Raw genomic sequence first — 16,129 nt, 5'->3', positions numbered from 1 at the left:
TCCGCTTAAGATTTGCTCTTTGTTTGATCTTAGGACTCTTGGGTACAGGTTCAAAAAGTTCATCCTCAGTTAGTGTAAGATACAAAATATAAATGTTAACCACATTCCAATCTGTGCTCTTCTGAGTTATCTTATTGGATCATCCATAGTAGATATACTGTAAAGCCATCCAATAACGTTATTCAGAAGAGCACAGATTGGAGTGTGGTTCATATCTATTTATGTGCATCGTACAAATACTTATGACTATGAAATGCTCACTACACACAGGGGTTGATTTACTAAAACTGAAGAGTTCAAAATCTAGTACAGCTGTGCATGATAGGCAATCAGCTTCTAACTTCAGTTTGTTCAGTTAAAGTGGTTCTGCACCTTTAAAAAAAATATTAAAAGCCAGCAGCTACAAATATTGCAGCTGCTGACTTTTAATAAATTCACACTGACCTGTCCCAGGGTCCAGCGATGTCGGCGGCAGATGACGAGCGATCGCTCGTCTCTCTGCTGCCCCCGCCGCCATCCTCTGTCAGGGAATCGGAAAGTGAAGCATTGCGGCTTCACTGCCCGGTTCCCTACTGCTCATGCGCGAGTCGCGATGCACGTCTCTGCTTGTCCCCGCTGTGTCCTGGGAACTGTGTGTTTCCCAGAACACAACGGGGGGGGGGTCTGCGGCGGTCTGCGGGGGTCTTGTCCCGGAAGTGGGTGCAGATACCTGGATTATCCAGGTATCTGCACCCCTTCCCCCTTGAAAGGTGCCAATTGTGGCATGGGAGGGGGGGAGGGATCAGATGAGCGGAACTTCCACTTCAGGGTGGAGAACCGCTTTAAGCTTTGACAATAAAACATTGAAGCTGATTGGTTTCTATGCACAGGTACACCAGATTTTTCACTCTCTAGTTTTACTAAAGCAACCCCTCAATCATACCTTTAAATAAAACAATATAACATTTTCCCAACTAATCACAATATAAACTTTTATAGGTATAAGACAAAAAAATAATGAATCATATATACCGGTAAATGGATGATCTCACTGTATTGCTCTGCACTACTACTCTAATGTCGGATCTGTAAGATAGGTTGAATTACACAAATGTTAGAGGTTTATCTAGAGCAATCCTATGCACATTTCCCTTAAATGTGCAATTAGCATACACTATTAAAACTGTAAAATAACGGACAGTGAAAACGTCTTTATTGTGCACAGTCTAAGGTTTTAAATGACTTATTTCCCAAGTGGACAGTGGTTTAACTCTGAAGAATTTGTTTTGAAAGGTTCCTTCATTTAGAATCCATCTAGAGCTCCCTTTAACCCAACAGTGGCTCTATATAAAGAAAACAACAGTGGCAGATCTTAAAGAAAACCAGATCCGTCTCCTGTGACAGATCAGCTAATGGTGGTCAGAGAGGAACCAAGGCGGTTTCAGACTTGATGGGAGACCTTGTAATCTATCTATGGCTGGGCCGCTTCACAGCTCCACAAATTCATTACCATGTGAAAGGTTTCCTTCGACATTAGTTAAGACAAAAGCCACTTGTAAGAGCACATGAGCATGCTGCGGTCACTTAAATTAACCTGTTTTTCCAGCAAAGTGCACCCCATACAGTGCGTACATGTGCCACCCATGGGCTCGGGGTAGTGATGTGCAAATGCATGTTCTGCTAAAGTCAAAACATTTTAGTGGCTTTGCTTCTGCCTAATCTCACATTTATTACACCAATTGAAGGCACTGGGTCAATGTCTACCCATTGATATTACGCTGTAGATGATCATTGTCTGATCTGGCTTGCAGGCTTAGAAAAAGTCATATGACTGTGGACAATCAAGCCGATTGTGAACATTAGGTAGAAGCTGGCCACTGGGTGATTTTTCTTTCAAAAGAACTTTCTATAAACATACAAGTTCACTTTGCTTAAATGTGCATGTTTGCGGCTACAGTAGGGATGGAATATTGTGGGTGCTGGGCAGTCTCCGGGGGGACATTTGGAATCAGTTGGAAAATATCCTCAGCCTTCATCAACTTTTCCCAAGCAGGCTTGATCTGGGACAGGAAAGGGTTTAAAAAATATCTCACTCAGTATACCCACTAGGCTTGGTTTTGTACAACTTATGCCCCGTAACCCGTACATACGATCAGACTTTCCGACAAGCAAACCGTGGATTTTTGTTCGAAGGATGTTGGCTTCAACTTGTCTTGCATACACACGGTCACACAAATGTTGGCCAACAATTACGAATGTATTGATGTACAAGACGTACGTAACGTGATATCTCCATTAAGAACGCTAGTTATATCTCCGGCTCATACTTGAGCATGCGTGGCCTTTTGTCCGATGGACTCGTGTACACATGATCGGAAACTCCAACAACAAACATTTGTTGGTGGAAAATCAGGGAACCTGCTAGCCAACATTTCTTGGCGTAAAGTCCGACAACAAATGTTCGATGGAGCATACACACGGTCGGACTTTCCACCAACAAGCTCACATCCAACATTTGTTGTCGGAAAATCCGATTGTGTGTACAGGACATTACACTTTTCTAAATTCAATAAAAAGAATTAGCAAAAAAGAAAGTCATTTCACAATCTGAATGTAAATGGTCAGATTGGGCAAATATTCTCTAAAGTCTGTAGACACCTTGACATCAATGCAGAGGATCATGATCTTGTATATATATTAAATAGATTCTCTCGAATTATCACAATGGTCTCCCTGAGATAAGGAGAGCACAAAGCCCTTTTGACCAACATAGTTGTACATTCTTATGCCAAGAACAAATTGTATGAAAATCAAATATTCTCTTTGCCATCTAATGTCCTTGGCTAAACATGTATTCATTAAAATGTTTAAGGAGATGAACTGTCACAGACAATCAGTAGTGGATATAGTGTTTTACCTGCCAAAGGATTTGCGTATCTGTCAAATTTACATAGCCCTGACAGACATAAGAGATGGGTTGGTGACCTGACAATTTCCTACTGAAATTAAGTACTACAGGTTTGCCAGTTTCTTGCTACAGCTTGTGACTGGACAGTTAAGGAGCAGCATAAGCTCATGATTCTCCCTTCTCCTCCTGTTAGCATTTTCCTTGCAAATATATGTGCACTGCAGAATTCATGGTTAGCTCTTAGTACTGCCTTTACTTCTCTCAGAGTGCTGTTGCACAAGCTGATACCCCAGATACAGGTACAAAAACACTCAAATAATTATTACATTTTTAAATAATGCTTAAAATAGGTGTTTATTAAAATATCTGCCTAGAGTTCAGCATTAACTTTCACTTTAAATTAATATATATATATATATATAGGGAATAAAGAAGAGTTACGTGACTTTGAGCATGGCATGGTTGTTGTTGTCAGATGGCCTGGTCTGAGTATTTCAAAAACTGCTGATCTACTTGGATTTTCATGCACAACCATTTCTACGGTTTACAGAGAAAATTCTGAAAAAAAGAAAATATCCAGTGAGCGGAAGTTTCTGACACACAAAGTTTGAGGGCTGGATCTAAAATTTTCCAACAACAAAATCTGATTCTTTAAATTCCGATCATGTGTAGACGTCACCTCATTCTGTACGATCAGATTTTCCAACAACTTTGTGCGACCGTGTGTATGCAAGACAATTTTGGGCCAAAATCAGTCGGAAAAAAATCCAACGGATTTTGTCGCCGGAATGTCCGACCGTGTTTAATGGCCATTTGAGTGAAAAATCTGAAAGATGGGCAGAAAATTGTTGGCTGAACAGAGTCTACATCCAATTGTAAGAAGCAACTAACTATTTAAAGTGTAAGTAAACCCCCCTATCATTTTCAGCCAAGGAAGCTGCCATCTTTGCCTCTGTTTAATCTACAGCTACCATGATGCTGCACATGTGATCAGTTATGACACCAGCCATTGGATGGTTTGACAGTTTGGTTGAGAGCACAACCAACGGGAGTGTTACAATTCTGGCACGTGCCGGAAATGAAACTGTTTTATGGATGGGTTTACTTACACTTTAAGTATTCTGACACGCATCTGCTGTGGTTGTCAGAATACAATAGCCCGAGCAGGAGGTTTCTCCATCAGCACTGTATAGTGTGAATGGGGGAATCCGTTCCATTATTGTATGCAGGTTGTACAAAAATAATCCGTGTTTCTCTATTCAGCTTGTCTGCTGATCTTTGCTGCATGGAAGAGAGATCCGCCGTCATGAAATCTTTACAAACCAATATTCTACCATTCTTTCTAATGACAAAGTACGATTTTTTACAGTCTCTAATATTGTCATGCATCCACAATGTCAAAACAGAGACCAGGTTTGCCTAAGTAATAGGAGTCATAATGAATATCAGAACAACATGTGTATTTATATTTGGACAGGTGCATCTCAAAACTTTAGAATATCAAAAAGTTTATTTATTGCAGTAATTCAATTAAGAAAGTGAAACTCATACATTATATAGAAGTGATACACACAGAGTGATATATTTCAAACATTTCTTTCTTTTAATATTGATAATTATGGTTTACAGCTAGTGAAAACCCAAAATTCAGAATCTCAGAAAATGTGATTACATAAGGCTAATAAAAAAAAAGGATTTTTAATACAGAAACATTGACTTACTGAGAAATATGTCCACGTATAGTATAGTATGCGCTCAATACTTGGCCGGGGTTCCTTTTGTATGAATTACTGCATCAATGCTACGTGGCATTGAGGCGATCAGCCTGTGGCACTGCTGAGGTGTTATGAAAGCCCAGGTTGCTACAGTCCAGTGCCTTTTCTCCTCAGCCCAGGTAAGACGCTTCTGACATTGTCTCTGTTTCAGGAGTTGCTTGACACAAGGAAAGCAACAGTTGTAGCTCATGTCCTGGATACATCTGTGTGTGGTGGCTCTTGAAGCACTGACACCAGCTGTAGTTCACTCCTTGTGAATCTCCCCCAAAATCATGAATGGCCTTTGCTTCACAATCCTCTCAAAGCTGCAGTTATTTCTGTTGCTTTTGCACTTATTTCTACTACACTTTTTCCTTCCACTCAACTTTCCGTTAATGTGCTTGGATACAGCACTCTGTGAACAGCCAGTTTCTTTAGCGATGACCTTTTGTGACTTACCCTCCTTGAGGAGGGTGTCTATGACTGCCTTCTGGACAACTGTCAAGTCAGCAGACATCGCCATGATTGTGTAACCTACTGAACCAACTAAAAACTATATAAAGGCTCAGGAAACCTTTGCAGGTGTTTTGAGTTAATTAGCTGATTAGAGTGTGACACCATGAGACTATTACACTTTTTCACAATATTCTAATTTTCTGAGATACTGAATTTGGGGTTTTCACTAGCTGTAGGCCATAATCATCAAAATTAAAAGAAAGAAATGCTTGAAATATATCACCCTGTGTGTAATGAATCTATATAATATATATGATATATAAATATATCTCACTTTTTCTATGGAATTACTGAAATTAATTAACTTTTTGATGATATTCAAATTTTTTGAGATGCACCTGTATTTATATAAACATACCACAGTTTTTCATTAAAAAAAATATGTGGATTAGTAAAGCTCACTAGTCCTACTGACTTATGTAAAGGGCGAGTTTTAATGATAGGTCCACTTTGACTTGAGTATAGGCCTTTTAGGGTGAGGTTGCATGACAGCTTTCAGGCCAATGATTATTTGAATTGAAAATCACAGCGTGCAAATTCCTGAGTTGATAACTAATGTTGCACTGGGGTGCAAAATTTGGTGCAGCTCCGCATAGAAACCAATCAGCTTCTAGGTTTTATTGTCAAAGCTTAATTCAGCAAGCTGAAGTCAGAAGCTAACTCAGAACCATATATATATTACATCGCTTGCAATAGTGCAAAACAATCATCTAAATATAATTAAATAATGAAAATTGATTAATAAGAGAACATCCATATATTAGTGAATGGTGTACTACAATCAATAAAATTCAAAAGTGCACCAAAATTTCACGGTGCGCCACACCCCCTCCTGTGTCCCCACTCACCGGACAGAATGGCCCCCTAGGTTTTCACTCTAGGGGTCATTCAGGTTTAGAATGTTGGCCAGGGCCACTACGTGTGTTCCACCGACAACCAGCAGTGACGTTGTTTGGACTCGAAACCGGAAAATGTTGTTGTTTTTTGCCACATGAATAGCACCTTGTGTATAGCAGCTGCAACACATTTTATTCACAATTTCTGACTTCTAGCGTGAGTATATGTATTCAGAATATATTAATTTCACTGAAGTTAGAAGCTGATTGGCTAATATGCACAGCTGCACCAAATTCTGAGTGCTCCAGTTTTAGTAAATCTCCCCCACATTGCATTTTGGGACAATGTTCACATTACATATTTAACTAACGGCTATTGAAATCTGGTATTTCGTTTTGACTGCTTTTCATCACACTGGATTTACTATCAGTGTTTGAAATGACAGGTGAAATACTAAAAATAAAAGAAACTAAAAACACGAAAGAAAAAAATAATTCTTGAGTTCTTAAAAATTTTTTGGAGATGTCTCAAATCTGAAACTTGTAAATTTTTTTATTTTTTTTTTTAAATCAGTTTTTATTAGAAAAGGAGGTATATACAATACATACATCGAGATCCTATGAAAATACAATTACCAGCATACATCCAGAGGTCGCATATCAATCACCAATGCAATAGGAGTAGAAATGCCATGTTTCAACCAGCACATAAGAATGTATGCCTCCCTTCTGGTTTTACAACAGACAGAGTAGAGAGAAGAGCAAAGAAGCAGAGCAGAAAAGAGGGTAAAGAGTCAACGAAGAGGGAGGGGAAAAAAGAGGGGGGGAAATGTGGTTTGGGGTTTGAGGTGTGGGGGCCAGGGTATAAGAAAAGAAGTACCGTGAGCAAGTAAGTACAAATATATATAACCCCCACACAGCAGAAACACGTACAGTGCACCTTGTGTTCTCGTTGTCTCGAGGACAAAACAAAAAAAAAAAAAAAACATCAAACATAAGCGTAAAATACTTAAGTCACTAAAAATTACTTAATTAATTTACTTAGGCAGGTTGAGCCATAATTTCCGCGTATGCAGAGGTATATTTAAAGACAAACCAGCCGGACCATATCTTTGTAGACAAATCTGCCTTGCCTCTAAGGGAGAGTGTCATATCTTCCATATGGTAAATGTCGTCCACTAATAGAAGCCACCGGCGTAATGTCGGTATGGTTTTGGTCTTCCAATAGCATGGAATAAGGGTTTTGGCTGCATTAAGGAGATGCGGTATAGCAGAGCGCTTGTATGGTCCCACTGATTTACCCGTGCAATGAAACAAAACACACCAAGGATCATTAGGAATAACACAACCTTGAATCTCCTTAATCCAATATATAATAGCAAGCCAAAAAGGGCGTAACCGTGGGCAGTACCACCAGATGTGGGCATGGGTAGCTGGTTCTCCACAATCCCTCCAGCAAAGAGGGGATTTTTGAGGAAAAAACTTATGGAGTAAATCTGGGGAATAATGCCATCTAGTGATGAGCTTGTAGTTCATCTCCGCCACTTTAGAGGCTCCCGACGAAGTGTGGGTCAAGGTGAGGATATAAGTGATTTGATCCGAGTCCAACTCATGATGAAGGTCCCGTTCCCAGTTACGGATAAATGAGGGGGAGGCGGCAGACGACAGCGAGATCAGAGCATGATAAAAATACGATACAGGTTTTTCCACTGGTTGTGTTTCGGAGAAAGCTGCTTCCACAGGCGTTAGGTCAGACAGAGGTCTCAAAGGTTTCGGCAAGGAATGGACAAAGGCAGATAATTGCTGATGTCTCCACTGATCCATAAAGGAGATAGGACGATCTGGCACCATGGAGGAAAGGGGTAACACCCCTGCTGGCCCCCGGACCTGGTGTAGGTGAGGTTTCGGCCCCAGATTCCAAAGGTGGGGGTTAGAGTCCATGTTCCCCGGGGGAAAATAATTATGACCAGTAAGGGGCAGTAAGGGTGAATTATACAACCAACCATATGTCTTGCACAGCTGATCCCAGATCGTCAGGGAAGAGAGGGTAAGCGGTGAGGTATCGGGTGAAAGACGTCGGAATCTCCTTGGTATCCACATTTGCGTCGAGGGATCAGACCCACAAAGGTCCATTTCCAGCTCAACCCAGAGCTTAGTGTTTTTACAGAATGTCCAGTCCGAGAGCCTGGCCAGCACTGTTGCGCGGAAGTAAGATGTAAGGTCTGGCAAAGCCAGGCCACCAACGCGTTTGGGCCTAATAAGTAATGACCTGGGCAATCTAGGTTTCTTCCTCCTCCACACATACTTCGTAATTAAAGAGTTAACAATTGTGAAGAAACCTGGGGGGATTCCAAAAGGTAACATCTGAAACATGAATAGTACCCTAGGCAGCAGGTTCATCTTAACCACCCCGATCCTTCCCAACCATGAATGAGCAAGTTGTGTCCATCTCTGTATATCGGCACGCAATGTGTTGAGCAGGGGCATGTAGTTAGCCCTGAAAAGAGAACTTGAGTTAGACGTGAGGAAGATCCCTAAATATTTCATCTGCCTTGTTTGCCATTGAAAAGGGAAAACCCGTTTCAATTCTAACACTGTGCGCAGCGGGGTAGACACATTTAGGATTTCCGACTTAGCCATATTAATCTTGAAGTTGGAAACAACGCCATAAGCGGAGAATTCCGACAACAGATTGGGGAGAGTAATTAGGGGTTGCTGTATGAAAAATAAAATATCATCCGCATACGCGGCATATTTGTGTTCAGTACCACTATCCCATGAACACTCGGGTTCTGTCGGACTACAGAAAGGAAGGGCTCTAGGGAGAGCGCAAATAGAATTGGGGAAAGGGGGCAGCCTTGACGTGTGCCATTATACAATGTGAAAGGGGCACTCAACATACCGTTAACACGTATTTGGGCCGTAGGTTGGTTGTAGAGAGCGTAAATCTGGGACAATAGGGGGGCATTAATACCTAAATGGGAAAGTGTCGCTAGGAGGAACTCCCAGTCCACCCTGTCAAATGCCTTCTCAGCGTCCGTTGAAAGTAGAAGGGTGGGCCGGGAGGTCCTGCGCGCATACGCCATCAGGGACAGGGCCCACAAAGAGTTATCACGTGCCTCCCTCCCGGGAATAGAGCCCGTCTGGTCAAGTGACACCCACCGAGGGATCAAAGGGAGCAACCTACTAGCAATGGCTTTAGCATGGATCTTGGCGTCAACATTTAGTAGTGAGATAGGGCGGTAACTCCCACAGTCACAAGGATCTTTCCTGGGTTTAGGTATGACAGTTATATGAGCATGCAGGGTCTCTGGGCGGAACCCGCCACCAGTCGAGGTTGTGTTGGCATACCTAGTCAAATGGGGGATTAGAATGTCTGCAAATGAACGATAGTAGGCTACCGTGAAGCCATCCGGACCCGGTGCCTTCCCAGTAGCCATGGCTTTTAAGGCTGCATGTAACTCCGCAGGGGTGAGCTCCCCCTCAAGGGAGGCCAATGCGTCGGGAGACAATTTGGGCAGATTGGCGCGTTCCAAGTACTCCCTAATAAGTCGTGTTTTTGACCCCCTGTCCATGGTAGAGTGCTGAACATGGTAAAGGTGTTGATAAAAGTTGCGGAACTCCTCGGCAATCCCAGGCGTATCAAACACCGTGGTCGCCGAGGAGGACTTTATTTTAGCTATAAACGAGGCAGTGCGCCTCTGTTGGAGGGAGCGCGCCAACAATTTACCAGGTTTATTGCCCCATTCATAGAAACTATGGGCCAGTCGACGGAGCCAGTTTTTCTGGTCTAGGTGTAAGAGGGCCTTCAACTCTTCACGCCTCTCCGTAAGGGCACGGAGTAGCGCCAGAGTCTGAGAGGCTTTATGTTGTTGTTCTAAACGTTTAATTTCCGCGAGTAGGTCAGTCTGTCGTTGTGTGCGTTCCCTCTTCTTCCTGGCCCCTAACTCAATGAGTTTACCCCTAATATGAGCCTTATGGGCTTCCCACAACGTGCCCGGGGAGACATCAGGGTTCAGGTTATCTCTAAAGTACAAGGTAAGTTCCTCCCCTAAGCCCCTAGCGTCCACGTCGTCCGCAAGGAGACCCTCATTTAGTTTCCAATTCGAGGACTTAGGTGGCAGTGAGTCCACACGAATGGTAAGTGCAATGGGCATATGATCAGAAATAGGAGAGGTTTCTATTGTCGAGGAAACCAGGAAAGGGAGGTGTCGGTGGTCAATTAACATTAAGTCAATTCTGGAAGTCTGATGGACCGACGAGTAATAGGTGTAGTCTCGATCGCGGGGGTGCATGAGCCTCCAAGCATCCATGAGCTGTGAGTCATGCAACTGCTTACGTATAAACTTCAACCGTTTATGGGAGGTAGCCGCAGAACCCCTGGAAGTGTCCAGGGAGGGTTCAAGAGGTGTGTTAAAGTCCCCAGCAAGTATGACACACCCATGGGAGAAATCTCGCAACTTTTGCAGGGTGGAAGCTATAAAACTAGCCTGATCCCGGTTGGGGGCGTACAGAGTGGCCAGAGTACACGGCATGCTGCCCAGGGTACCCTTCAAGAATAAAAATCGCCCAGCTGGGTCACACAACATAGATTCAAAGATAAATGCGGTTCCCCTACGGAGTCCAATGGCCACACCTTTTGCCTTACCCGTGTCAGATAAACTATAGTACCACGTGGGGTAGTAGAGAGAGCTTAACTTAACCGTGGATGAGTGCGTGAGATGTGTCTCCTGCAGGAAGACTACATCTGTCCGTAGGCGATTCAGTTCCCTGTAGAGGGTATGCCTCTTTCCCGGGGCGTGTAGCCCCCTAACATTAAAGGAGATTAGGTCCGTCTTGGCCATTGGAGCAGGCACAGGGAAACCGCAAACATCAGCACACTACACAGGACGTGCTGCACGGGGCAGAATACCGCTTTAAACAATATTGGGAGGGGGGGGGAAGAGAGGAGGGGGGGACAGAGGAAAGAGTCAAAGAAGAAACAGAGAGAAAGAGAAGAGAAAGAGAGTGAACACAAGAGACAGAACGCAGACCCAACCACGAGGCTGGCCGCCTGTGCACGCAAAATCCTGCAGTGCCAAGCAGGGCACAAACCCAGCGCGGTGCCCCCACCCCCGAAGGGGCCGAGGTATAGGGACAGCGCGCCACGCAGCACCCCGCAGGTGTGCCAGCAGCCCATAACACAAATGAACATACGAGTGGTGAAATTGTGACAACTGTGACCACACATCATTAATCTTAAACCATGAACAACTAACAATAGCCATATAAGAACTGCAACAAAACAAATCTAAAATAAGTGTTAATATGAAAATGCAAATTAAAGTTGTAAGAGAATCAAAGTTGTAGAAGGATTACCCAGTCCCCAGGCCAACCGGGTATGGGCTGCACAGTTCATCCGTCTGGTAAGTATGGAAACCCAGATCAAAAACAGATCCAGGACTTTGCTGAAACCAGTCTCCAAAAACTCCTAGAAAACAAAACGCAGTAACAGTGTGCAGGTTGAGAAGTGCAGCCATCAAGATACCTAAAGGTAGGTAGGGACACCTGGGTCAACATCAAAATGGGGTAAGTTTAAACGCCTCCGCATGGAAAGAAAGGAAGCACGCCTTAGGCAGGGTGCATAGGGAGGCCGTCAGAAGATGCACGGTGCTTGCGATTCGCCTTATGCCAAGGGGCCTCCAGGCCATCTGCCACAGATGGGAGACATTCCTGCCATCCTGGGAGGTCCGGGGGGGTGATATTCAAGGATGCGCAGAACTTCTCCAGGTCCTCCGGGAACCTAAGGACCACTGACCTGCCGTCAACGGTCGCAATCAAGGCTGCAGGGAAACCCCACCAGTACTTAATAGATGCAGCACGTAACAATTCAGTGAGTGGACGCAGGGCCCTGCGTCTGTCTAAGGTTTCCTTAGCTAAATCCGGGAAGAAAGAAAGCATAGCGCCATCAAAGTCTAGCGGGGAGGCCACTCTGGCCTTCTGCATGATAAGTTCCTTATCCGGGAAATGATGCACCCTACAGATAACATCCCGGGGGGCGTCCGTGCCAAGGTTGCGGGGACGAAGGGCCCTATGGACCCTATCAATTTTCAGCGTATCTCCAACCGGGCGACCAAGGAGAGTGTTGAATATACCTGTAACGGATGGAAGCAGGTCCTCGTCTCCCGTCGCCTCGGGTAGGCCTCTAATCCGAACATTATGGCGGCGATTGCGGTTTTCCTGGTCCTCGAGTTTGTAGAGCGTCATCCGGTGCGCCACTGCCAGCCGGTGCGTGGACGTCTGCAATGCTCTAATGGCGGAAGCGTGGCGATCAAGTCGTTGCTCCGTCTCCTCAACCCTGAGCAGGACCTGCGAAAGATCCGAACGGACCGCCGACACTTCCTTCTTAATAACTTTTTCGAGATTCAGAAGCATAGCCGCCAGGTCCGCTTTGGTTGGAAGGTCGCTTACCCTGGACGCCACTCCGGGGAGATCAGGGTCTCCATCTTCCCCCTCCGAGCCACCGGAGAAATCCGGCGAGCCGGGCCTGCGGTCAGATCTGGGCTGGGAGGAGGGGCCTACTCCACTCGGCGTACCACGCGGTGTGCGGCCTACGCCAATCCGAGTGTTCCGTGTCGGCCGGTTCAGCGGACATGTACCGCTTAATCGAACTGCCAGTGCCCACTTTTCGGGACAGGGGCCTCCCCGATCTCTTCCCCATCATCCGCGGAGGTCGTTGTGCGGTATATTTAGGCTATAGATGCCGATAAACGAATGCCGGCGGCGGAGCTCCTACGGAACACGTCCGCTCTAGTGCATCGCCGAGACCACGCCCCCTGAAACTTGTACATTTTAGCATTTGTAGTCTACCCTAATATATTAGATATTTTGTTTTTTCAGGACTGATAATTTAATAGTAGATTTGGATACATATATTCATTTTTATTTGGAAGAAATTGTGAAAAATGTGAAAAAAATTAATTTTCCGGTAATCTTTCCCTACACAACTTTTATGTAATTTACCCACATTTATAACAAATTTAACTGACAAATTCTGCTTATTGAAATATCACGTGAGTGCGATTTTTATGTAAGGTGACAGAATAGTAAACCTAAAAGTGGAAGTTTGTATTTTACTTTTACAGCCTAGACTTTGGCAGATTAAAAATATCAGTACATTTTTAGTATAACATTATTAGGGTCAAGTCAGACTGGTGAGGATGCAGATTACCATGATGGTGGGATTTTCACACATTTGCAACTGTTAAAATTCTGAATGACATTGTATGGTTACATAGTCTGGTTGAACACAAGTGCATCTAGTTCAACCAATAAAAGGGGAAAAATAATGATACATTAAAATATACCAGGGGTCTCCAAACTTTCTAAGCAAAGGACCAATTTGTCCTTCAGGCTTCATGGGACAGGATTGTGGCCAGTGGGGGTTAGAAAATACCCCAGCATCAGTGCCCCATTAATGGTTTTAAAAAGAGAAATGGTGCCCCACTGAGAGTGTCAGTAGGAGGAATGGTGCCCCATCATTGGTCTTAATTGGTGGAATAGTGCCCCAAGGGCTAGATAAAGGCAACAAAAGGGCCAGATCCAGCCCCCAGGCCATAGTTTGGAGACCACTGCAATATAAACAATCCTATACCCACAGTTGATCCAGCAGAAGGCAAAAAAAACAGCAAAACATGGTCCAATTTGCACCAGCAGGGCAAAAGAGATTGTTCCCGATCCCCTGAGGGGAAATCAGATATACCCTGGATCAACTTTACTTATAAATATTAATATCCAGTTATATTATGTGCATTTGAGAAAGAATCCAGGCCCTTTTTTTAAAGCAATCTACAAAGCTTGACTGTCCCAGCTCTGGGGAGTCTATTCCACATTTTCACAGCTCTTATTGTGAAGAAACCTATTGGAGAATAAATCTTTTTTCCTCCAGACATAAAGTGTGCCCCCTTGTCCTCTGTGATGACCTTAAAGTGAATAACTCAACACCAAGTTCACTATATGGACCCATTATTTATTTGTACATGTTGATCATATCCCCCCTTAATCTTCTCTTCTCAAGAGAGAATAAATTCAGTTCCTCACATTTTTTTTAAGGATTTGGATAGATTGGTATGGGGTTTGAACCTATGGTAGGTTTTTATTGCTGTCGGTGTGCCCACGAGGGGGATTCACTATCTTTGTCCCAGTATTGATGTCAGGAAGCTAATACAGCTAGTGCTCATTCTCATGCAGCTAATGCTCATTCCCATGCAGCTAACACAGACAAGCTCGGGCTAATATCCAGTGTACACTGACAGGTATGCGGCACTGCGCACTGGCACACGCATCCACACACATTGGCGCCAAGCTACCTATTTAGAGGAGACTCGGTGTGTGCTAATTGCTGGATGTTCTTCAGCTTTCCTTGACTCTTGTTCCTGTTTGCCGACTGATCTTTCCATTGCTGACCTGGCTTGTTCCTGACTTTGCTCTGTAGATTCTGAATAACAGAAGCCAGACTCGAGTGGGAAACCAGCATTCGACTCGTCGCTGCAGTGCTGATCAGTGCATTATCACAGGGGGGGCTTTTCATGCACTTCTGATTGGTCCAATCCAACCAAAAAGCTGCATAGAAAATATGGAGATGAGCGAGGATTTCAAATCCCCGGAACGCTGCACCAATTGTCTGGGGCACTGACAGCTCAGCACCCATAAAGGTGAGTACAGCTGGGACTGAGAGGTTGGATGTACAGTGTTAGTTTTTTTCTGAAAAGGTGAACTAACCCTTTAAGGGCTTCAGATACGTGATCTGACACTTCCAGGTAGGAGGTGCGCATGCGAGCAGCTATCGGCTTGCTTCTGCTGTGACTACACGTAGCGGAAGCCGATCGGCGGGTGCAGGGTACTTGATGTCCTCTGGTACCCGCCCATTATCAGGCAGAGACGAAAAACTGTGATCTGCTTATGTAAACAAGGCAGATTGCCATTCTGCCAGCAGGGAAGGGATGGAGCAGTGGTGGACCCTCCATAGAGGGTGCACGGTCGCCCCCTCCCCTATCCATGCATCCAGCCCCTTGATCTACTTATCAGTGATGCCGGACCATGGATTCCAATGTGGTGGGGTGTTTTTTTAAGCACCTGATTAGAGCTAGGGGCTCTAATAGGCTTCAATAAAGGGTGAACTTGGAGAGCAGAGCATTGCGCTCCGAGCCCACCCAGAAGTGTGACCATAGCAAATTAATTTTCACTATTTTTACACTATAGTTCTTCCCCGCCAATCAGGAGGCAGGTCTGTGAGACCTGTTTCATGATTGGCCAAAGCATCAGGCGATCCTATTGGATGCCTAGTGCTTTGACCGAAAACACACGGCGGAGGAAGCTGGAGGAGCAGACATCGGACCACCTGCAGAGGGGTGGGTGTTGTTTGTTTGCTGCCCCCCCCAAAGAAGAACCCACCAGCCGCCACTGGGATGCAGTTTCCATCTCTTCCCCTAGTAAAAGCACAGCCATCATTACTAGTAAAAAAATAAATAAATAAAAATATCCCATAGTTTGCCAGAGGATTTGCTGGGGCATTTTCTAACCCCCACTGGCAACAGTCCTGTCCCCTGAAGGGGTTCCGCAGGTCAAGTGGCTAAATATTAAGGTTAAATACTGAGTGGTAGATTAACAGTAAAAGATTTACCTTCTGTCCTGAAAAGTAGGCTACTCTCCTGTTTTGTTTTGTTTTTGAAAGCCCGCGGTGTGTGAACACACTCCAAAAACTCCACCCGGTGCCAAAAAAAAGTGCACACACATAAAGCGTGATATACAAAACATGCAACCAGGGCTGGTGCAAGGATTTTTGACACCCTAGGCGAAATCTTATTTTGACGCCCCCCCCCCCCCCCCACTTTGCCCCTGTAACACATGTGACTTTACACATACACTGACCTACCTGACACATATACTTACCTACCTGATCAGGGTCAGTGATAGCCTATTTTGTGCCCTAGGCAAGACTAGCTAATTGGGGGGAGGGGAGAGAGGGGGCAGGAGGCAGGGCTGAGAGAGAGGGAGGCTGTGAGAGAAGGGGGGTAGGAGGGAGGCTGTGAGAGAAGGGGGGTTGAGAGAGTGGGGGCTAAGAGAGGAAGGGCTGGCTAATGGAGGGAAGGCTAAAG

The sequence above is a fragment of the Lithobates pipiens genome, unplaced genomic scaffold (assembly GCF_037356315.1).
Source record: "Lithobates pipiens isolate NorthernLeopardFrog02 unplaced genomic scaffold, aLitPip1_a1.2 Scaffold_19, whole genome shotgun sequence".
NCBI lineage: Eukaryota > Metazoa > Chordata > Amphibia > Anura > Ranidae > Lithobates > Lithobates pipiens.
This window is presented reverse-complemented; position numbering follows the sequence as displayed.